The sequence below is a fragment of the Rattus norvegicus genome, chromosome 2 (genome assembly GCF_036323735.1).
Source record: "Rattus norvegicus strain BN/NHsdMcwi chromosome 2, GRCr8, whole genome shotgun sequence".
NCBI classification, from domain to species: domain Eukaryota; kingdom Metazoa; phylum Chordata; class Mammalia; order Rodentia; family Muridae; genus Rattus; species Rattus norvegicus.
Window position 1 is genome coordinate 5248561 of NC_086020.1, and position 23116 is coordinate 5271676.

At 38.6% G+C, this 23116-nt stretch overlaps 1 pseudogene; it reads left to right on the plus strand.

Annotated features, from left to right (window-relative positions):
* The first annotated feature begins 18138 nt into the window (after nucleotides 1-18138).
* On the plus strand, nucleotides 18139-18584 carry LOC134485709 (ubiquitin-conjugating enzyme E2 variant 1-like; annotated as a pseudogene).
* Nucleotides 18585-23116: the final 4532 nt, after the last annotated feature.

Here is a 23116-nt window from a genome sequence, read left to right on the forward strand (position 1 = left end):
AGGGTATTCTTGTTCCCCTTTTAAGGAATGAAGTATTCGCATTTTGGCCATCCTTCTTGAATTTCATGTCTTCTGTGCATCTAGGGTAATTCGAGCATTTGGGCTAATAGCCACTTATCAATGAGTACATACCATGTGTGTTTTTCTGTGAGTGGGTTACCTCACTCAGGATGATCTTTTCCAGTTCCATCATTTGCCTATGAATTTCAAAAGTCATTGTTTTTGATAGCTGAGTAGTATTCCACTGTGTAGATATTCCACATTTTCTATATCCATTCCTCTGTTGAAGGGCATCTGGGTTCTTTCCAGCTTCTGGCTATAATAAATAAGGCTGCTATGAACATAGTGGAGTACATGTCTTTGTTATATGTTGGGGCATCTTTTGGGTACATGCCCAAAAGAGGTATAGTTGGGTCTTCAGGTAGTTTCCAATTTTCTGAGGAACCTCCAGACTGATCTCCAAAATGGTTGTACTAGTCTGCAATCCCACCAACAATGGAGGAGTGTTCCTCTTTCTCCACATCCTCGCCAGCATCTGCTGTCACTTGAGTTTTTGATCTTCACCATTCTCACTGGTGTGAGGTGAAATCTCAGGGTTGTTTTGATTTGCATTTCCCTCATGACTAAAGATGTTGAACATTTATTTAGGTGTTTCTCAGTCATTCGGCATTCCTCAGCTGTGAATTCTTTGTTTAGCTCTGAACCCCATTTTTTAATAGGGTTATTTGTCTCCCTGCAGTCTAACTTCTTGAGTTCTTTGTATATTTTGGACATAAGCCCTCTACCGGTTGTAGGATTGGTAAAGATCTTTTCCCCATCTGTTGGTTGATTTTTTGTCCTTACAACACTGTCCTTTTCCTTACAGAAGCCTTGTAGTTTTATGAGATCCCATTTGTCGATTCTTGATCTTAGAGCACAAGCCATTGGTGTTTTATTCAGAAAATTTTCTCCAGTGCCCATGTGTTCAAGATTCTTCCCCACTTTTTCTTCTATTAGTTTGAGTGTATCTGGTTTGATGTGGAGGTCCTTGATCCATTGGACTTAAGCTTTGTACAGGGTGATAAGAATGGATCAAGTGCAGCCATTTGTTAAGAATGAGAATCTTTAAAGCTGTACCTTGCTTAGACCCTAGACGTTAGACCATAGACCAGAAAGTACAGAAAGCACATTCCCACCCACTCTCTTGGAAGGTACCCAATAATAAAACAGATGGTATAGATCGTATATACTGCAGGGCAATTACAAGGCAAGAAACATCTCCGGGAAGCTGACTGGCCATTATAGAATGTGCTGCAGGATGAAAAACATATATTAAGTTAGATGTCCTTGGTACTGACATAGCTGTGCTGACATAGGTATAGCCTTGTCCTGGGAACACCAGGAGAGAAACATCTGCCAAGTCAGATATCCTTGGTCTTTGTCCTGGGAACCCCAGGATGGACAAACATATATCAAGTCAGACATCCTTGGTACTGAAATGGCTGTATTGATATGGTTGCATCCTTTTCTCAGAAACTCCAGAACAAGAACATCTGCCTAGCCTGATAACCTTGGCACCAAAATAGCTGAGCTAATGAATCTGTGTAACCTTAAATGATTGTATAAGCTGTATATTTCTGCTGGTCTGGGCTCTTTACATTCCTCCTCCGTGAGAACCTTGTCAAGTCCCAGTGCATTGGTATCCCAAAGTAAACCTCTTGTTTTTCCATCAAGACTGAGTCCCGCATGTTTGTGGGGTGGTGGGTGTCCTCAGGCTTGGAGTGAGAGTCTCCTCGGTCTGAGGGTCTTTCAAAACATATCAGATCCCAGCTGTACCTCATTGAACTTAGAAGAAGAAGATGATGATCTCCAAAGAAACTCCATTTATAGTTGTCTGCATTTGTGGCATGCTAGCCCCTGGGCAAAGAAAGTGCCCTAACTTAATCGGCAGACAGAATGCCACCCAGAAAAGAAAAGAAATCAAAATGAAAACGAATGCATGGAACTTGATTGCCAAGCTTTGCCAATACAGGGTAAGCAAATCCTTGGTAATTCCTGCTTCACATAAGGTTTGTCAGATACTTTGAACAAGAGGGCTGAAGACAGTGCTCCAATGTCTTAGAATACTTTGAAGTGTTCTCGACAGCCAACTGTCTGCCATTTTTAAAACTTTGAAAGTGTTTGTCTGCACTTCCTACTTAATCAGGAAATATTTCTTCTTAGTTGTCTTTTGGGGTTGAATACAAGAAAATCATAGTCTCAATAAAAGGTTAAATTGTTATATTTAAGAAGATTTATTAGACCTAAAAAGATGGTGTTAGGTTGTTAATGCAAGTTAGGACAAAATGGGATTTAGATCCAGAACTCTGAACTCACCAGGATAGGATAGACAATAGGATATTTTTCTTAATTATCACACACTATGGACTTGACATTGTAAATATATATCAGACCTTATAACTAGTATAATTTTTATAATTTTATTCAATTTATATTTGAAAAAGAGACATTTATTGTACTTCAAAGGGGGATTATTGAGAGAATATCTAATATCGATATGACTATGGCACTTGTTAATAATAAATCTGATGGCTTATTATTTAGGTGGTAAATGAGAAGTGGGAAATTTGGGAGAAATCATAATTCTGAAGTAGAATGCGACAGGAGATTCACCTTGGAAGACGTGAGGAGAGAGACACATAGTACCTGAACATGGTTAAGTGGGCATGTTACAGTCCATGTTACAGGTTAAAATAAGTCAGTTATTCTAAATTGTGATCTAGTTAGAGAAGAGCCTCACTATATAGTCAAGGTATTTGTAAATATATCTTGAGTCTGAGTCTTAGTTCTCGGAGCATGGAGCTGTGTGGAAGAACTGGATCAAACTGCTACCTTATATTGTTCATGAGTTTTAAGCCAAGCTAAGTTTACAGGGGATATTGTCTAAGCACATACTCAAATAATAAATTATAGATGCCATAGGTTGTCAAAAGTTATGATTTTTGTAGCAGAATCATGCCTCATATTTGAGTTGAGGTCTTGCAGTTGATTTGGTAGACTAACCTGAAATTGACTAATTGAATGTATTTGGATTTAATTGATAAATTATTGATATGTATGTCCATGGAAATGGTTAAAGGGATAACTTTGTATGGTAAACTGAAGAAAAACACAGAATACATGTCATTATAGTGGATGTAAACTTTTTCCCCAGATTTCAAGTTGTATTAAAAAGCTTACAGTAATAAAATAAAGCATTTTATTGACGTAATAGACACATTGATCAATGTATAGAATTGAAGACTCAGCTCCAGATGTAATTCCATACAGGTAAAAACAACTTGTTTTTCACAAAGCAAACAAAATTACACACTGGGGAAAAAGTCAGCTTCTTGGCAGACAGATGGTGTGAATAGCAGCATACAGAGAAATGAAAATAGATCCATATCTCTCACCCTGAACACAACTCAACTCCAAAGGGATTAAGGACCGTACTCAAGTCACTGAAAGACCAAAAGCCCTGAACCTGACCTCTTTTTTTCTTTTTTCCTTTCCTTTTATTTCTTTCTTTGATTTTTGACTCTGTATTTGTGAATCCAAAATTCAGTTGAACAGACTGGATGTTTTCCTACCTGAGTCTCACTGGTCACTGAGCTTCCCACAATGCCTTCTTCCAACACCTCCCACCAGCAGCTGTACAGATGTTGGCTGACCTGATTCGTGGACACCAGGATACATCCTCAATTTTTCCCTCTGCTCATAAAATGTGAAAGTTCACGGTCTGTAGCTTTCCTGCCATAGATGTCCAAGTGGAAAGACATTTCTCCCATTCTATCAGGATGCTGGAGGAGTTGTGAGTGGCTATGCGGCTCATTTGTTTGTTTTCTGGGATTTTCCTTTGCGTGTTTGCTTTCTGAGATAAGGTGTTACAAGCTCAGCCTGGCCTCAACACACTGATGTAGCCAAAGATGACCATGAGCACTTTGCTTCTCCTGCTTCCACCCTCCAAGAGCTAGGAATGTAAGAATCCCACGAATCCTTGCTCTTTGCTTTGGGGGCTGTGGAGATGGCCCAGATTGGGATCCTTCTCTCTCAAGTGTTCTTACTTCACCTGCCCAGGGCTGGAGTTTGCCAGACAGTTGCTCCTGCAATCTCAGAGTCAGTCTGCTCACCAGGAGGCTGCATTAGATAACTTGTCACTTTTCTTTCATCAGGGTTGTTATTAGTTCTTTAAAATCTGTTCAGGTCTCAGCCTGATTGTTCACCTGTGAGCTGATTTTTTTTAAAACATCAAAAAACAAAAACAAAACAATACAAACAAACAAAAACCTTAGAGTTTTACATTTCTCTGGGCCTTAAATGAGTATCCCCAAATACCAGCACTTTCCTAGCTCTTAATCTCATCAGAGTCCTCATGAGCTCTCACCTTTCTCTGCAGTTGAAGGCAGATTGGAAGAACCAGGGAGTAGTCTGAATGAATGTCACAGAGTCACTGTATGCAATGCTCACTACTCTGCAGAAGGTTAGCTGCCACTTCTAGGGAACTCATTGGAATGCACTGGGTGGCACATAAATAATTAAGGGGCGACTTTTAATTAAGGCTTTGTAGTGAAAATGGCTTTGTGCATCATTAAGAGCTTTTGAATAACTAACTTTGATGCTCTCTTTGCAACCTGAACTTGCCATCCCTGGAAACTGCACAAATAGTGAGTTTTAACAGCTTTGGTCTTTTGATGATACCAGAGGCTCACTTCTTTCTTGTGAATGAATGCTTTGTGAAAAGTCAGTAATCTGTTGAGGTGGCCAGCACTTCTCATTTCAGGGAGATGATGGTATTCGTTATGCTTATCATTGCTGTGACAACATATTCGACTAAATCAACTTATCCATGGTTTGTTTGTAGTGGCCAGTTAGGACACCAAACTCATGGAGGAGGGGAAGGCAGGCCAGTCAGAGCAGCTCTGGTTATGGTGACAGGTGCCTGAGGCAGCTTACTTCTGGTTCTCTGTCTACTCTGGATTTCTGTTACAAGATGTGATCTTTCAGCTTTTCGTCCTGCTTTGATACTTCCTAGACATGATGAAGTCTTTTCCCTCTGGAACTAGATAAGACAAATTATCCTGTAATTATCCATCCCTTATAAGGTATTCATAGCTACCTGTGGGCTATTTAATGCCACACAGAATCTGGATCATCTTTGTCTTCCTCCATCTTCCTTCCATCCTCTGTGAATTTAAACTTTTACAATCAATGGTTGCACTCAATGGTCTCAACACAACATTGGTTGAATGTATAAGGGAGAGAAACAGGGTGGGTCTGTGTTTGTGTGTGTGCACATGCGTGGTGTTTAAGCTCTTTCTTGTGTTGTTTCTTTTCAGCTATTTTGGAGACAGTGTAAATGTGAATACCTTTTCTTGTACATTTTGTCAAAAACAAGTTTAAGCAAAGATTCCTCTAGTAAGAAAAATGCTCATGCTATTTTCAGTGAAATATTTAATAATGCCTCAGGTCATAATTGAAAGTATACTATATAAGAAGTGGAGAGATCACTTGGTAGTTGACAGTGCTTGCAGCTTTTCACTGGACTCTAGTTCAGTTTGTAGCAAACACACTTAGTGGATAGCAACAGTATGTAACTTCAACTGTGAAAAATCCAATGCCTATTTTTGAACTTTTTCAGCAACTGCTCTTATCTGTCCACATCCATATATATGTATCCATAAATGTAAAAAAAAAATAAAACTTTTTAAAACTTGTTTCATACAAATATTAAACAAATTAAACTTATTTTTGTCTCTGGTACATATCCTGAATACTCTGAAATCTCAAATATTATAATATTTGGGTTAGTTTCTGAAATTGGCTTAATGATCATTAGCTCACTAACAATACTGCTGTCAGATAGGATCTCCAAAAGAAACCTAGACATTTTCAGTAGCCAATTCTCACAGATACACAACTAGCATGTATGTAAACTATTTGATAAGTAAGTTCAGACTGTAACTTTACGAGTTTCAGGAAAACCAATTCATTTCACTGTGCTTATAAAATATAATAATCAGCTGTATATAATCCAGTGGTGTCTTCTTAGAGAAAAATCAGAACCTTGTCTCTTTCTTATCGTGTGTGTGTGTGTGTGTGTGTGTGTGTGTGTGTGTGTGTGTGTGTTCAAATGCCATAAATCCCTTGTCTTGTGTTGGTTCCTAAGAAAATTGCTAATAATGAGATTTTTTAGTAGGGTAATAGTTCTATAAAGTTATTAATAGTTTTCTTCTAAATTCATTAAACATGTATTCCTGAAAAATCCTACCATTTATAAAACAGATGAGTGTACATTTGTGGACATAGAGGAAGTATATGACCTCCCTAGCCTTGTCAGTTTGACATGACCTAGATTCATCCAAAAAAGACATCTCAATGAAATAATCTGTCTTCAACATCCTGTCTGTAAGAGACTGCTTTGCTAATTGATTTAGAAAGACTTAGTCTATTATTAGTGGCACCAATCCCTCTGAAGTTTCCCTCATGATGTATTATAATGTTAGTTAAGTGTGAGCCTGAGCAAACCAGATTGAGTCCCCAAGCAGCCTACCTCCATTGTTACTGTTTTAAGAGCCCACTTCAACCTTTCCCTAAATGATGGGGTTTGACTTAAATGTGTAAGCTAGATATACTCTTTCTTTCCCAAGTTGCTTTTAGTTCTAATGTTTTTCATAGCACATAAAGAAAACTAGAAGAGAAATTGAGACCAAAATTTGTGGTATGAACATTTTTTAATATGAATTTCTCTCAAGACATACGAAAACATGTAAAAGGCATAGAAAAAAATGAATGCTCATCAAAACAAATAAATAATATATATTTTCCTTACTGGGATTATAGCTAGATTTGTTTTTTACACACTCTTTATAGTATAGCTGATGGAACAAGGTACACATGTTAAGTCAAATTTTGAAAAACCTTACTATGTCCATTGGACTATTCACCTGCTTTCGAGGTTATGAGTTACTGTAGCCATGTAGCTTTAAAAATGAACCCATGCTAAAGTCAGCTATGTATTGGCATTGGCGGTGTCTGCTCCTATCCTGGTACAGAGTCTAAGAGCCATGACTGTGTGTTTTTCCTAGGCAACACCTCTCTCACAAATGCCAGCTCTAACTCTCTTGATCTCCAAGACCACTCTCTTGCCAGTTCACCACCTCATAGTCAGTTCTGGGGACATTCTTGCCAGCCTGGGCTCTCCAGTGGTTTCCTCTCCTCTGGAGCATGGACTTTTGTACAGTCTTTCCATTCAAAACCCTAGCTGTATGCCGCCTGGCAATGTTCTTTCCCTCATGCTCATCTAGGTCACTTAGAATGGAAAACACCAGTACTCTTTGTTTAAAATAAACAGATGACACAACCACTAGGTGTGAAATCTATCCTTCTAAACTCACCAATTATTCTATGTTAGAAATATTCTTGTGGGGGAGGCTGCTACCAGGGCTAACAGTTCCCAGTCTATATCCTGCCTCCTCTCCCTCTTGCCTCCCTGTTTAAAGCCTGTTTCTTCTTCCTTAGTCCCCTTTTCCTTTCTAGGACCTGGAAGACTCACCTCCTCCTTCTCATTCAATGATTGGCTTCTTTTCATCTTTATTAGCCAATCAATTAATTAAGGGAAATTCCCGTACAAGTAATGTGTTCAAATTGAGTAGCTATGGAAAAAGATTTATTAATATGTCTGTAAAAGATGGGAGAGAGTATCCCTGTATCATGGGAAAAAGAAAGAGTGGTAGAGAAAGACGCATTATGTCTTCCTCTGCCCTCTGTCAGCAAACATACCCAGACATTATCATGTATATCACACACACACACACACACACACATACACACACACACACACACACACACACATACACACACACAAAATAAGAGCAGTATGTGTTCACTCCTTCTTTAAAAGGAGAACAAGAATACCCTTGGCAGGGAATAGGAGGCAAAGTTTAGAACAGAGGCAGAAGGAACACCTATTCAGAGCCTGCTCCACATGTGGCCCATACATATACAGCCACACAATTAGACAAGAGGGATGAAGCAAAGAAATGCAGGCCAACAGGAAGTAGATGTAGATCTCTCCTGAGAGACACACCCAGATACAGCAAATACATAGGTGAATGCCAGCAGTAAACCACTGAACTGAGAAAAGGATCCCCATTGAAGGAATCAGAGAAAGGACTGGAAGAGATTGAAGGGACTTGTGACCCCATATGAACAACAATGCCAACCAACCAGAGCTTCCAGTGACTAAACCATTACCCTAAGACTATACATGGATTGAGCCTGGGCTCCCACCTCATAGGTAGCAATGAATAGCCTTGTAAGAGCACCAGTGGAAGGGGAAGCCCTTGGTCCTGACAGGACAGAATACCTAGTGAATGTGATTGTGGGGGGAGGGTGGTACAGGGGGGAGGATGTGGAGGAAAGCCCATATATAAGGGGAAGGGAGGGGTTAGGGGGATTTGGACCCAGAAACCGGCAAGGGGAATAACAATCGAAAGGTAAATAAGAAGTACTCAAGTTAATAAAGATAAAAAAAGAAGAGCAGTATGTGTTATCATAAAGCTAGGTTCTTCTATTTAAAGATTCTACCACATAAAGAGGAAACATATATTCAGACATGACCATGACATACTTTACAGAGAAGATAAAACCAAGGGCAAGAAATAGATGTGTGTAAACTTATCTCTGGGTCCAATATATTTTTAATATCAAATATTGTCTAGAAATAGATTAAAGTTAGTTTTTACCTTAGGGCCAAGGAATATTTGTTAGGACCAAATTGGCATTATCTAAGGATCCAGCTTGCCACTATCATTGGACATGAGGACAAAGGACCATGTTTCTTTCTAACATCCTACCTCTATAATTATGACAACTTACACATGAAATATCTTTTTTCCTTTGCCTGTTCTTATGCCAAAATATCTGAAAAAGACTACTTAACAAATAAATGGCTTATTTGAGATTACAGTTCATGATACAGTGAACAGGAGAAGTAATAATACACAGCTAGTAACCCACCCTCTATTGTTAGCAAATAGATAGAGGTGAATGCTGATGTTGCCTATACACAGGTGGAGTCTTTCCCCATTAATCAATGAAATTCAGAACCCACATTACAGATATTTCCTGAAGTTTGTCTCCTAGGTGATTTTAGATCCTGTCAAGTTGACAACAAAATTAATCACCGTGATGTGTATAAATAGCCATGAAAAGAGTAAAATAAGTATTTGTTCTTCCAGTATAAAGACCATGCTGCAGATAGACGTGTTTCTTAAATTAAACTCTTTTCTAAAACCAAAAAAGGCCTGAAAAGTCAGACCTTTTATGCCTTCCAACTTTTCTAAAACATACAAGATTAAACTATCATATTTTTAAGGAAATTTTTATTGCAATACAATGATACTTTCTCCATTTTACTTGATAAACCCTAATTTTTTTCTATTTTTGTGAGTGTAGTGTTTTTATTATCCACTGTTATTTGTAGAAATTTAGTGTTTACTTAGTGTGCATTCCTTTTGGTATAGGTGACTGTAGAAACTAGAGGTTGCCATCCAAAGTCTTCTTCATTTCTTTCCTACCTTATTTGTTATTTATCTATTTAAAGTTTTACTTCTTTAATTAAAAAATAAAATTACAGAAAATACATTTTGGTTATATTTTTCTTCTCATTGAAATCTACACAAATACTCCAAACCTATCTACAAATTCATGTTTATGCTTTTTCTAGAACTCTATCTTTCCCTTTCTTAAGAATATAAAGCTGAAAATCAACTCAAAATAAAGACAAAAGTAATAAGACATAATAATACCCAAATAAACAAAATAAGACCAGGTAAACACAGAGACACACAAAGAATTGTAGAGTCAACAATGTGCTGCCCAACACTCCAGGGCAGGATTTTTTTTTCCTTTCTTGTGAGTGAAGTTGGTATACCATGATATTCCTTTGGAGAAAATTGGTTTTCACTTTGTCAGCAAGTTTCAATCACCAACAGCTTCTTGCCTGTGTATGTGTTTCCTTCTCAGTGCTAGCATTTTAATCTGGTTTGAGCTTGCGCAGAACTTGTGCAGGCTGTCAGAATTCCTATGACTTCATATGGGTATCTGTATGATTGTGTTTTGAAAATACGGTTTCTTTGAATTCATCCCCTACCTCTGGCTCTTTCATTCTGTCTGCCTCCTCTTCCATACAGATGCCTGATATTTTAGGTAAGGGGTATGATAAAAAAAATCTCACTTATGATAGAGAGCTCAAAATTCCATCACTATCCGAACTCTATATTAGTTCCCTTCAACTGAAAGAAAGCTTCTCTTACGAAGGCAGAACATGGCACTGATCTACACCTATAACAACAGTTCATTAGCAGGAGCCATTTATTTTATTGCTATGTTCCTTTAGAATAATAAAATTATTGCTTTTCTCTAAATGTATATGAAAATACACATACACACAAACCCACTCATATATGTACATATATATATATACATGTATTCATATACATATATATATTCTCAGGTTTGTGGCTACTTTATCAGTGTCAGATATGAATTCTGTCTCACAGAGTGGGGAGCAAATACAATGTAAAAGAAAAGAGGTTGTTTATTCACACATTTATACCACTATTAAGTGAGTACATTTTTTAACCAACTGACTGTTATAGATTATAGGACTTATATCTAAATATTTTTTCCCTTCCAGCATCATAAACACTAGCCAATAGGAATGAAACATTTATCTGGACTCTGGCTCTACTTCTCCATGTTTGACATTGTATGTTATCCTCAGCACTATACATTTATGATCATGTTATAGAGAGTAAATAATACCCAGAAGAATGGCCTGTGATGGGAGGGGTGATCTATCGTATCGTCTTTCATCAATGATTTAACAATATGCAAGGCATTCCTGGGCAAACGTTTTACATGGTGACATATGGTATCTATTTAGAACTTAATCTTTGATGACTCCATCTATCTTCCTTTCATATAATGTGTGTGTGTGTGTGTGTGTGTGTGTGTGTGTGTGTGTGTGTGTGTGTAGCTTAGGAAGGTTCTACAGTGGTAATGTCCCAAATGTATGTTCAAGGGGTGTTTTTAGTTACTTGTCTGTCACAGTAGTCCCTATAATAGCCTACCACCTCATCCCTGTCCCCCCTTAATCCTCTTATTAAGGTTCCTCTTTATCTCCTTTAAATATCCTCTTCTTGAGATAAGTTTTCATAACAGAAGCTGTATCTTGAAAATTGGTTAAACTGACTATTCCTAGCACACAAGAGCTATTTCTGCTTAACTTCCTTATTTTCTCACTGGTAGAATTAGAAATTTTTTAGTTGTCCTCCTTTTTACATTGCATACTGCTTGACTACTTTCTTTTGTCAACTTGAAACAAACTAGGGTAATTTGGGAAGACGAATCTTCAACTGAAAAAAAAATGTGCCCCGTGCCAACTTTGGCAGGGTCTTCTTTCTTGTCAGGTTTTCATAAGGCAGAGAAAGGAAAGAGCATCGGGAGAGGATACGACTTTTCCTTACAAGATACAGGGATAAGACTTTGTCTTATGACATATTTAGGGTTGCTGTGTAATAATAAAAAACTTTACATATCTGATGCTAAATTACCTTGCTACTCTAGCTGAACTGCCTAGAAACTGCAAGTTTCTGGCACTTAATACCTCTTCCTAAAACAGCAAAGGATTAAGTAAGTAGACTTTGTGCTATCTCAGCAGGAACTGCACAGATAGAATTTTCCACCAGCTAGTCGAAAGTTAAAGGAAAAGGGGGGTACTTTAAGAAGTGATTATAATATTTATTACTAAGTTATAAAACATTTCTTATGAAAGCTATCTAAGGGGAAAAGCAGAAAGATCCTGAATGGGAAAAGAGAAAAATTCCCTTTTGCATCTTTTTGTCCTCAGTACTTATACAACTTTCAGAATACATGATCACATGTTAAAAAGTTCATCACACGTTCACACATAAAAGCAAATCATAAATGACATAGAAGTTTACAACTGAGAGTGTTTACATGCATAGCCATTAGGAGTAATTATCTAGTTAAACATCCACCACCTGTCACATCTTCACAGGTTCATAGAGAGTTGAAAACCATAACTAAGCTATTAGCGAAGTTTTGTATAGATGAACCCAGACAATATTTTATCTTCTTTTACCTATAATAAATTGTTAGTTCCCTTTACATGACCATAGTTAATTGTTTTGACAATCTCTTGGAATGTGTTCTGAGTAATAGAAAGTATGGTTACTGTCTAAGAATTAATTACTTGGTGACACATGGGAGTCTCACAGAATTCTCATTGCAGTTTTGACTATCAGAAAGGGATCTACTAGCAGTACTACTATTAAGAGATCTTAATAATCACTGATATTTCAGTAATTCTTGTAGGATCATCCTTAAGAATGAAGAAGTCATCTATTTGTCTATATAGCATCACTGCAAGAGAGTACATCTTCATAGATCTGCAGCTATCTGCTCAAAAGGGGTGGGCTAGTACCTAATGATTGCTATTTATGTTTAATAATAACAAGAAACATATATTAATATCAGGAATCTTTCCTAAATGAATTCTCTTGGGCTTCGCCTATAAAGCAAAACTGTTGCAGATTATAATCTGAAGCATACCTCCTACTATGGCTTCTGACAAAAATGTTCCCAAAAGACTGGTTCCTGGGCGTTTTCCTTGTAAAGAATGAGTATTGGGGTTAGGAATATTGTGGGGCCTCTCCTTGGCAGTTTGTTTTGGTTTATAGAAGATAGCAGGCTGAGAATGCCATGGATACCAAACAATTAAGCAGTGTTTCTTCGTGCAGCTTTGTTTTCTATCTTTAAGTTTCTGCGTTCACTTTCCCTTATGATTATCTAATCTTAAGACAAAGTGTTTCTGTATTAAGTTGTAATTGGTTATGATGTTTTATCCTAGTAATAGAAATCAAGCTCCAGCCCATGGTTTCTGGTGCTCAAACTCACGTCTTGATGTAGTGTGGCAAGCCCTTTGTTGACTAAACCATCTTTTCAGCATCAACCCTTAATATTTCTAAAAGATAGTATTTTCAGTGTAAACAAAGTGCAGTTTTCAGTAAGGATGTATCATAGGTCTGAAATTTTAATTAAAGGAACCTGGATATAACAAAACAACACACACTTTAGCAAAATCTCTCCTGGTCAACTGCCATTACACTGAGTGTGCATCTGTGAATTTGCAAAACAAAACAGTTGTCAAGGAGGTGTGGTATAGTGATTAGCATGCCAAACAAATTAGAAAAGGAAGGAGCAAAATGCTTGACTGGTTTGTTAGCTAAAATTAATTTGCATGGGGATTTTGTACAGGACACACAGTGTCTTTACCTGTGAAAACTGAATAGACAGAGCTGTGATATAAATATGTGTGTGTGTGTCTCAAATATCTTGAGTGTGTGTGTGTGTGTGTGTGTGTGTGTGTGTGTGTGTCTCAAATATCTTGAGTCACAGCTCCTCCTCCACATGTCTTGTACATTAGATGAATTGTTCATTATTATTTTTCTGGCAAGGAAGAAAGAAAAAACTTAGTGTGGCAGCACACAGCTGTATTTCCAGCATTCGAGAAGCAGGGACGCAAAGAACAGAAATTCAAGGTCATTTTCAATTACACAGTAAAATTAAAACCAACATAATGTTCATGAGATGCTGTCTCAACAATTTAAAGCTAGAAAATGTTGTGCTTTAGGAAGTGGATGGAGGCTGGAGATAAACTTCAGAACAATGCATCCCTAGCATGTACAAGGCACTGATATACATTCTTCTATAGCTTAACCAGATATAATGACTTGAACTGTTCATCCCAGGACTCAGGATAAGATTTTATCATACATAAGGAGTTTGAGGCTTGCCTTACCCTAGATCTTCTAAGAAAGGGCAAGTGTGTGTCTGTGTGTGTGTGTGAGAGAGAGAGAGAGAGAGAGAGAGAGAGAGAGAGAGAGAGAGAGAGCGAGAGAGAGCGCAAGAAGAGGAGGAGGGGAGGAGGGAGGCAGAGGAGGAGGAAGAATGAAGAAGAAGGAGGAGGAGTAGGAGGAGAAGAAGAAGAAGAGGAAGAGGAAGAGATAGAAGAAGAAGGAGGAGGAGGAGGAGGAGGAGGAGGAGGAGAGGAAGAAGGAGAAGGAGAAGAGGAAGAAGGAGAAGGAGAAGAGGAAGAAGGAGAAGGAGAAGAAGAGGAAAAGTCATGTGGAGTTTCATAGAATATGTATTCTCTTAGGTTTTAGATAAGCAACTGTTTTCAGTAGAGGCATTCTTTTCAGTTATATTTTGAATACTAATTGATAACAGAATTGCTGAGAAAGAACAGCATCAAGAAGAGAGTCCAAATAACAATTGCTATCATGTATGGTTATTAGTTTGACAAAGTTCCCACTACGACTATTGCATGATCAATTTAATTTTATCCTCACAGTGAACAGAGGAGGAATGTTACATCTCTAAGAATATGTAGATTTTCACAGTGTTATATCTTTTAGACATCCATAGATGAAAAACAGGTCTGTCAGAAACCAACTATGTTGATCACCATGTTACCTTGCAGCATTAGCTAGAGTATGCTTTGCTGAGTTTGAGTCTTATCCTTTTAGATATCATTTCCAGTTCTTTCTATACTGAAATGGCCAGTGAATGCAGCAATATTTCAAATCACTGCTTCAGTTAGATCAGGTATCTGGAATTAGTCAGATGGATCAAGAGAAGAGAGACAACATTGATTGCTGACACTGCAGTGCATCGGGAGGAAATCCTCAGTCTGACAGAGATCAGTCATTTCAACTACTTGTACCCAGAGTTTTGAACTAGCAAAATTTCTGCCCTTTTAGTTTATTTTTCACAGGACACCTTTGTAAACATGTCAGTTAGAGAAATGCTTGTTGGCTGCTTAAGCCTTAGCTGTGTAGATACAGTATGTCTAAACTTTTATTTCTGCTTGAACTTACTATTTCCAGAAGCCCAAATCATGTCATGATACAAAAGAGAGAAATGAATTAACAATTTGAAGTAACATTTTAAATCAGTTGGAAACATTCTAAATTATGATTATCAAAACACATTGATTTCTGTTTAGGAGGAGACATTTGAAATTATGAAAAGTAAAGAGCACTGGCCACATTCTAAAAGCTCTTAGTTGACATGGGGTAGGTTTTATTATCAGACCTTAGAAATTCCAAATCCTGACTGTAAATATAATTTACCAAGTTTACAGAGAGTGAAAACAGCAATCTTCAGAATTACTCAGAAGTGATGATAAGAGATAACCTAGTGTGGGAAAGAATTTGCTGCAGAAAGAAGAGAATTCAAATTTCTGTGCCCGCACTTTAAAACAGTCATGGTTTTATACAGCTATAACCCCAGTGCCATGATGACAGGGAAAGAATTTCTGGAGCTTGTGCACAGCAAGATAGCATCAGTGTAAGTGAAAGGCTTTGAATTGAGAAAATTGTGTAGAAAGTTATAAAAGAGGATACTATTTACTTTCTCTGTCTTCTGCTTGAACACATAGGCATGAAGACATTGACAGAAAGACAGACAGACAGACAGACACACACACACACACACACACACACACACGCACACCATATCACACACATTAATTCTTGGTGGTCATGTACTGAGGAATATTAAATTAAAAATTTATAACCTTGAACTCATGAAAATGTCCATTTGACCTTTATAATTGCCATTGAACATGAATACTATTTTGTGAACCATGAATCCACATATGTATAATAAATCAGTTGTCAGAATAAAGAAAGGGCATGACATATTAATATTAGAAAATTTAAAAAACATTAGTTTATTATTTTTTTGGTGTGTGTGTGTGTATGTGTGTGTGTGTGTGTTTTGCATGTGTGTGTGTTCACGCAGGTCTTCTGATTCCACAGCATGTTTATAGGCCAGATGGCCAATTTCTGTAATGGGTCATTATCTATGGATTCCTATGTTTAAAGTGAGGGTGTTGAGCTTGTTCTGCAAGTCCTTTTTCCCTCTTGCTGGCCCAACATAATTGTCAAAATTTAAATGAATTTCTTATAAGCAATTGATGAAGGTTGTTTACTCATCATGAAGTTAGAAGTTCATATTGAAGCTCAGCAAGCCTCTGGAGTGACAATTCCATTTTATGTCAGCATAGGAGACTTGGATATCATTTGATAAGGGCTTATGACTAGTTGTATTAATGTTCATAGAATGACCAAATTGTTTGATCCTTGAAGAAGCTACCATTAAATTGGAAGACAAAGAACAAGAGCCAAATAACTCCAGTAGCTACTGAGATGCAGTCACTTACTGAGCTGAGTCTGAGCAAACATCAAAGAAACAGTGAGGTGTACTGTAGCCTAAGTAACGATACAAGCAAAAGCACTAAAATTCCTTGAATGAGGCATATAGGTATGGGAAAAGCACTTCAACCTGGGACTTCACTTGACTTAGGCTGCATAAAAATCTACCTTCCAGAAATATACCTAACAATGAAGTTGCTCACCTCATCTCACCTGCATGAAGCTGTATACGTATCAAACAATGGACTAAGACTCCCTGCACATAACATTGTTTATAAACTTCTCTTTCATGATCAACTTCCATTCAAAAGTATTCAAGAGCATATCCACATACTGGAGGGAGAAATCTGTTTCAACTGGCCTGAGACAGTTTAGAATATATACTCAGTAAATCGTATTGGATCCTCCGGAACAACTTTCAAGGAAAACATCCTGTTTAATGTCATATACCTAATGATAATGAATATGCATTTGATTAAATCAAATGCATCATGGAAACTGATGTTCACAGTTAATTAAGTCTTGCCTAATCAAAAAAAGCCAATGAAAACAGAAATATCCACACTGAACTCTGAGTAAACAATTCCTCCTTCTCGAGAGGTCCACAAATTAAAGCTACACTGAATACCAGTGTTTCTCACTTTGCTTTTGAATAAAGGTTCTTTGTCACCTTGCTCTCTGTGACTTCTTGTAATAAGATGAAAACATCCTGGAAACACCTCACCTAGACAGTAACCTCTGATAAAACTGATAAGCATCTTCTTCAAATAATGACACAAATTATGGAAGCTCCAAAAGAATTCTCCTGTTACTTTCTTGTAAGAACTTCTAAGAATGACACAAGCCATGTCTCATGCCTATGTAATGAAATCAGAAGTTATAAAAAAATTCATCCTAGTGTTGTTTTTTGTACCAATTTCAACTTTAAGAAATTAAGTACAATCACACTGGAATTCCTTTTTTCTCAGAAGTTTTGATAATGTCACCTACAGTTAAGCAAGAGGAGAATCCTCAATGAATTTCTCTAAAATACATTTCCATGATAGATAAAATATTAACTCTAGAATGAGAATATTGCAAAAATGCTTGTTTCTGTGTTACTGCATTGGAAATGCAATTTATACCCCTTTGTCATTTTCAAAATGCAGATGTTCATAGTATACATATTAGATTATGTGGACTATTAATAATAATTAAAGTTTCTAACAATAATTGAAGAACAGAGCCAGTACTCTGAGAAAATAATGCTTCTGTCACCTTTAATGTATATAGTTTTTGCTATAGGTACACAATGATTTCTACATATGAAAATCTAAATGCTCTACAGCTCATGCTTTCTGGTTTCAAGAAGTGAAAAGTTCAGTAATAGCTTTTAACTTCAAAATCAAAATGAAAAAAAATGCATGAACAGAAAGAACAGAAGGAAAATAAAAGAAGGGAAGGAAGAAAGCATGGAAGGAAGGAATGAAGGAAGGAAGAAAGGAAGGAAGGAAGGAAGGAAGGAAGGAAGGGAACAAGGAAGAAACAGGAAGAGATTCGGTAAGTTGCTCATTTGACAGGCTACGTGCCAGTATGGAAGACAGCCTTGGCTGAGTTCCAAAACTGTACAAGATCAGGCATGGTTGTTCGATCTATAATTTATTGATGAATATCAGACATTTAAAGTCATCACTGGATATATAGTGAGCTTCAGGCAAGTCTGGGGTTTATGAGACCCTGTGGAAAAAGAGAGAGAGAGAGAGGGAAGGAGCTAGGGACCTAGGGGTAGAGGAAGAAAGGAAGGACTGACTTCGAGCAATAGCGACGCAAGATGGCAGCCATCACAGGCTTGGGAGTAAAAGTCCTTCGAGATTTCCGACTGTTGGAAGAGCTGGAAGAAGGCCAGAAAGGAGTACGCGAAAGCACAGTTAGCTAGGGTCTGGAGGACGATGAGGACATGACACTCACAAGATGGACAGGCATGATAATTGGACCTCTACAAAAATTTATGAAAACCGAATATACAGCCTTCAGATAGAGTGTGGGCCACTCTAGTATCCAGAAGCATCCCAGTCTGTGAGATGTGTAACAAGAGTCAATATGAATGGCGTGAGCAGTTCCAGTGGAGTGGTGGATCCACAAGCCATGGCAGTGCTGGCAAAATGACAGAATTGCCACAGCATCAAAGTCATCCTGCAGGAACTGAAGCGCTTGATGATGTCAAAAGAGAACATGAAGCTGCCACAGCCACCAGAAGGACAGAGTTACAGCCATTAGTCGCCAAGGCCCGGGCCTCCCTTCCCCATCCAACCCAAGTCTTCATTTTCCACAGTAGTGGATTTTCTAGATCCATCTGTAGACCTCAAAGTACTGGAGAGGAAGCCCCACTTAAACTTCATCCTGAGACACTGCTCTGATACTAACTTCTTGTCCATTTGAAATACCTAAGTTGTGCTGTGTAACATCATCTGTCGAGTATAACCACTGTCTGCCTGGTTGAACTTATGGGATCAATAAGGTGTGTTGAAATCGGTTTCCTTTGGGAGCGGTGGGCACTGCTAACGCAACTATGGACAGACACGTCTCACACAATCACCTGCTGCTGGCACTTGGCCTGGGTATGCCTTTGCCTGCCCCGCCCTCTGCCACAGCTGTGTGGTGGCCCATAGAATAGATGGGGAGGTTTCAGGTAGCAGCCGTGGGACTGACCACCACTAGGCTTGGGGTGCTCTGGCTGTACCCATGCTTTCTTAAGTCTAAGTGATTGCCCCATCCAAGCCATGGTCCCCACTCCTCCACTCCCACCCTTGGTCAAAGCTTAGATTGTAACCTCCGCTCCCCTGAAATTGGCCACGGGTGAGGAATTCAGAGTTTTCAGTCTCCCCATCTTTATCAAGGGGTGATGCTTTCCCCTCCTCAAGTCCCTTGTTGCCCATCACCACCCAACACTTGCTGTGGCCAGAAGCCATCAGATGAGGTTGAAAAAGCCTGGCCTCCCTTCCGTGGCTCTGGACCACACTTGTTCACCTGCCACCAGCACGGGAAGGGAGCTCTGGGTCCGCGGCCCTCTACCACCATCAGCTCTTGAGGTTTGAGCTCAGGTCTAGAGGTGAACAGAGCAGCCACAGGGCGACTCAGATGGACCACCGCTCAGGGTCCTTGGATATATGCCTAGAGAAAGGCCATGTGTAGAGTCCTCAGTGCACATGGTTCTGAGTTGGTTCCTTTTCCCATAATTGCTTTGCTTTTACAAGTTGAAGAGGTTTGAACAGGGCTCTCAGTCACCCTGATCACCCATCAGGTCTGGAGTGGAGTCTGACAGCTTGAGCATGAGGCCCTGACTCTGCAAACTCGGGTTTCAGTGTTGCTCCTCAGACCGTGTGGAGGGACCCAGAGGATCTCTGTGTCACCACGTTCACAGATCGTTTGCAGATAGGTAGGCCTGGCTCCTGGCTCATTGACAAGCTCCCCACTCTGTTCAGGACCACTAAATGTTGAAATGTGGATGCATACTGAAATAATGGCAGTTCGAGGTGTTACAAAGGGAAAAAAAAAAAGGACTGAGCAAATGAAACACTGGTGATCCTTTCTTAGTCCATTCAAGTCTCATTAAGTTCCAAATTTTTCAAACTAGCCATATGTATAGCAAAATTCAAAAAGACAATGTAACCACATGGCAGTCACCTGGGGAGGGAATTTGCTCACAGTGGTAGAATATAAATGAGCTGAGTTGATATTATAAGAATAACTCAAATCCTTAACTGATTGATTTGAAGTATCTTTTCCCACATATGAGCTTACTTTAATGAGAGATATGGTAGACATGTCAACCTTTAATGAAGTACAATTTTTTAAGCCTTCTCTATTCCTATTTTCAGTCATGGTGACTTCAGGCAGGATTTTCTGATAGTATATATCAGTATGATATCATCTCTAAAATCAATAGGAAATACAGTCCAAATTTTTGAATCCCAATTAATTAAAGATGAATATTTACACAAAATTATTTGTATCAAATTCGACAAAGTTGTTTTCACGAATAAGAAAGGCACACAGAAATAAACCCTTAACAAAAATTAAAATCAGGACCCATAGAAAAGGTTCATGGGTTTTCCTAGGTCTCTAGTAGAGAACCTAAGTTCAGTGTCCAGTACTTGGTGGTCATTACTACTTGTCAATCGAGCTCTGGAAATTGGATACCCTCTCCTACATTTTCCAAGTACCTGTACTCATTTGTGCACACATGTACAGATGCATGAAGCAAATGTTTAAAACCGCTTTTAAATATAAAAAACTAAAAAAAGTCAAAAAGAAAATGAAGGACAAAGAACAATGATTGGAATATAAGTCATGTTAATACTGTACATATCTATAAAAAAAGTCATTTAACATAACCTTGAAACAGCATAATTCAGATAGTTAAAATGCAGTCCCACACTCCTACCCAGTATTTAATATCAAATTATTCTCTATAATTATCCAAATCAATATTCAAATCAATAATTTCTTTTTTTTTTATTAACTTGAGTATTTCTTATACACATTTCAAGTGTTATTCCCTTTCCCGGTATCCGGGCAAACATCCCCCTCCCCCCTCCCCTTCCTTATGGGTGTTCCCCTCCCAACCCTAGCCCCAATGCCGCCCTCCCCCCATAGTCTAGTTCACTGTGGGTTCAGTCTTAGCAGGACCCAGGGCTTCCCCTTCCACTGGTGCTCTTACTAGGATATTCATTGCTACCTATGGGGTCAGAGTCCAGGGTCAGTCCATGTATAGTATTTAGGTAGTGGCTTAGTCCCTGGAAGCTCTGGTTGCTTGGCATTGTTGTACTTTTGGGGTCTCGAGCCCCTTCAAGCTCTTCCAGTTCTTTCTCTGATTCCTTCAACGGGGTACCTATTCTCAGTTCAGTGGTTTGCTGCTGGCATTCGCCTATGTATTTGCTGTATTCTGGCTGTGTCTCTCAGGAGCGATCTACATCCGGCTCTTGTCGGTCTGCACTTCTTTGCTTCATCCATCTAGTCTAATTGGGTGGCTGTATAAGTATGGGCCACATGTGGGGCAGGCTCTGAATGGGTGTTCCTTCAGTCTCTGTTTTAATCTTTGCCTCTCCCATTCCTGACAAGGGTATTCTTTTTCCTCATTTAAAGAAGGAGTGAAGCATTCACATTTTGATCATCTGTCTTGAGTTTCGTTTGTTCTAGGGATCTAGGGTAATTCAAGCATTTGGGCTAATAGCCACTTATCAATGAGTGCATACCATGTATGTCTTTCTGTGATTGGGTTAGCTCACTCAGGATGATATTTTCCAGTTCCAACCATTTGCCTACGAATTTCATAAAGTCGTTGTTTTTGATACCTGAGTAATATTCCATTGTGTAGATGTACCACATTTTCTGTATCCATTCCTCTGTTGAAGGGCATCTGGGTTCTTTCCATTTTCTGGCTATTATAAATAAGACTGCGATGAACATAGTGGAGCACGTGTCTCTTTTATATGTTGAGGCATCTTTTGGGTATATGCCCAAGAGTGGTATAGCTGGATCCTCAGGCAGTTCAATGTCCAGTTTTCTGAGGAACCTCCAGACTGATTTCCAGAATGGTTTTACCAGTCTGCAATCCCACCAACAATGGAGGAGTGTTCCTCTTTCTCCACATCCTCGCCAGCATCTGCTGTCACCTGAGTTTTTGATCTTAGCCATTCTCACTGGTGTGAGGTGAAATCTCAGGGTTCTTTTGATTTGCATTTCCCTTATGACTAAAGATGTTGAACATTTCTTTAGGTGTTTCTCCGCCATTCGGCATTCCTCAGCTGTGAATTCTTTGTTTAGCTCTGAACCCCATTTTTTAATAGGGTTATTTGTTTCCCTGCGGTCTAACTTCTTGAGTTCTTTGTATATTTTGGATATAAGGCCTCTATCTGTTGTAGGATTGGTAAAGATCTTTTCCCAATCTGTTGGTTGCCGTTTTGTCCTAACCACAGTGTCCTTTGCCTTACAGACTTTGCAGTTTTATGAGATCCCATTTGTCGATTCTTGATCTTAGAGCATAAGCCATTGGTGTTTTGTTCAGGAAATTTTTTCCAGTGCCCATGTGTTCCAGATGCTTCCCTAGTTTTTCTTCTATTAGTTTCAGTGTGTCTGGTTTGATGTTGAGGTCCTTGATCCACTTGGACTTAAGCTTTGTACAGGGTGATAAGGATGGATCGATCTGCATTCTTCTACATGTTGCCCTCCAGTTGAACCAGCACCATTTGCTGAAAATGCTATCTTTTTTCCATTGGATGGTTTTGGCTCCTCTGTCAAAAATCAAGTGACCATAGGTGTGTGGGTTCATTTCTGGGTCTTCAATTCTATTCCATTGGTCTATCTGTCTGTCTCTGTACCAATACCATGCAGTTTTTATCACTATTGCTCTGTAATACTGCTTGAGTTCAGGGATAGTGATTCCCCCCTGAAGTCCTTTTATTGTTGAGGATAGCTTTAGCTATCCTGGGTTTTTTGTTATTCCAGATGAATTTGCAAATTGTACTGTCTAACTCTTTCAAGAAATGGATTGGTATTTTGATGGGGATTGCATTGAATCTGTAGATTGCTTTTGGTACAATGGCCATATTTACTATATTAATCCTGCCAATCCATGAGCATGGGAGATCTTTCCATCTTCTGAGGTCTTCTTCAATTTCTTTCCTCAGTGTCTTGAAGTTCTTATTGTACAGATCTTTTACTTGCTTGGTTAAAGTCACACCGAGTTACTTTATATTATTTGGGTCTATTATGAAGGGTGTCATTTCCCTAATTTCTCTCTCGGCCTG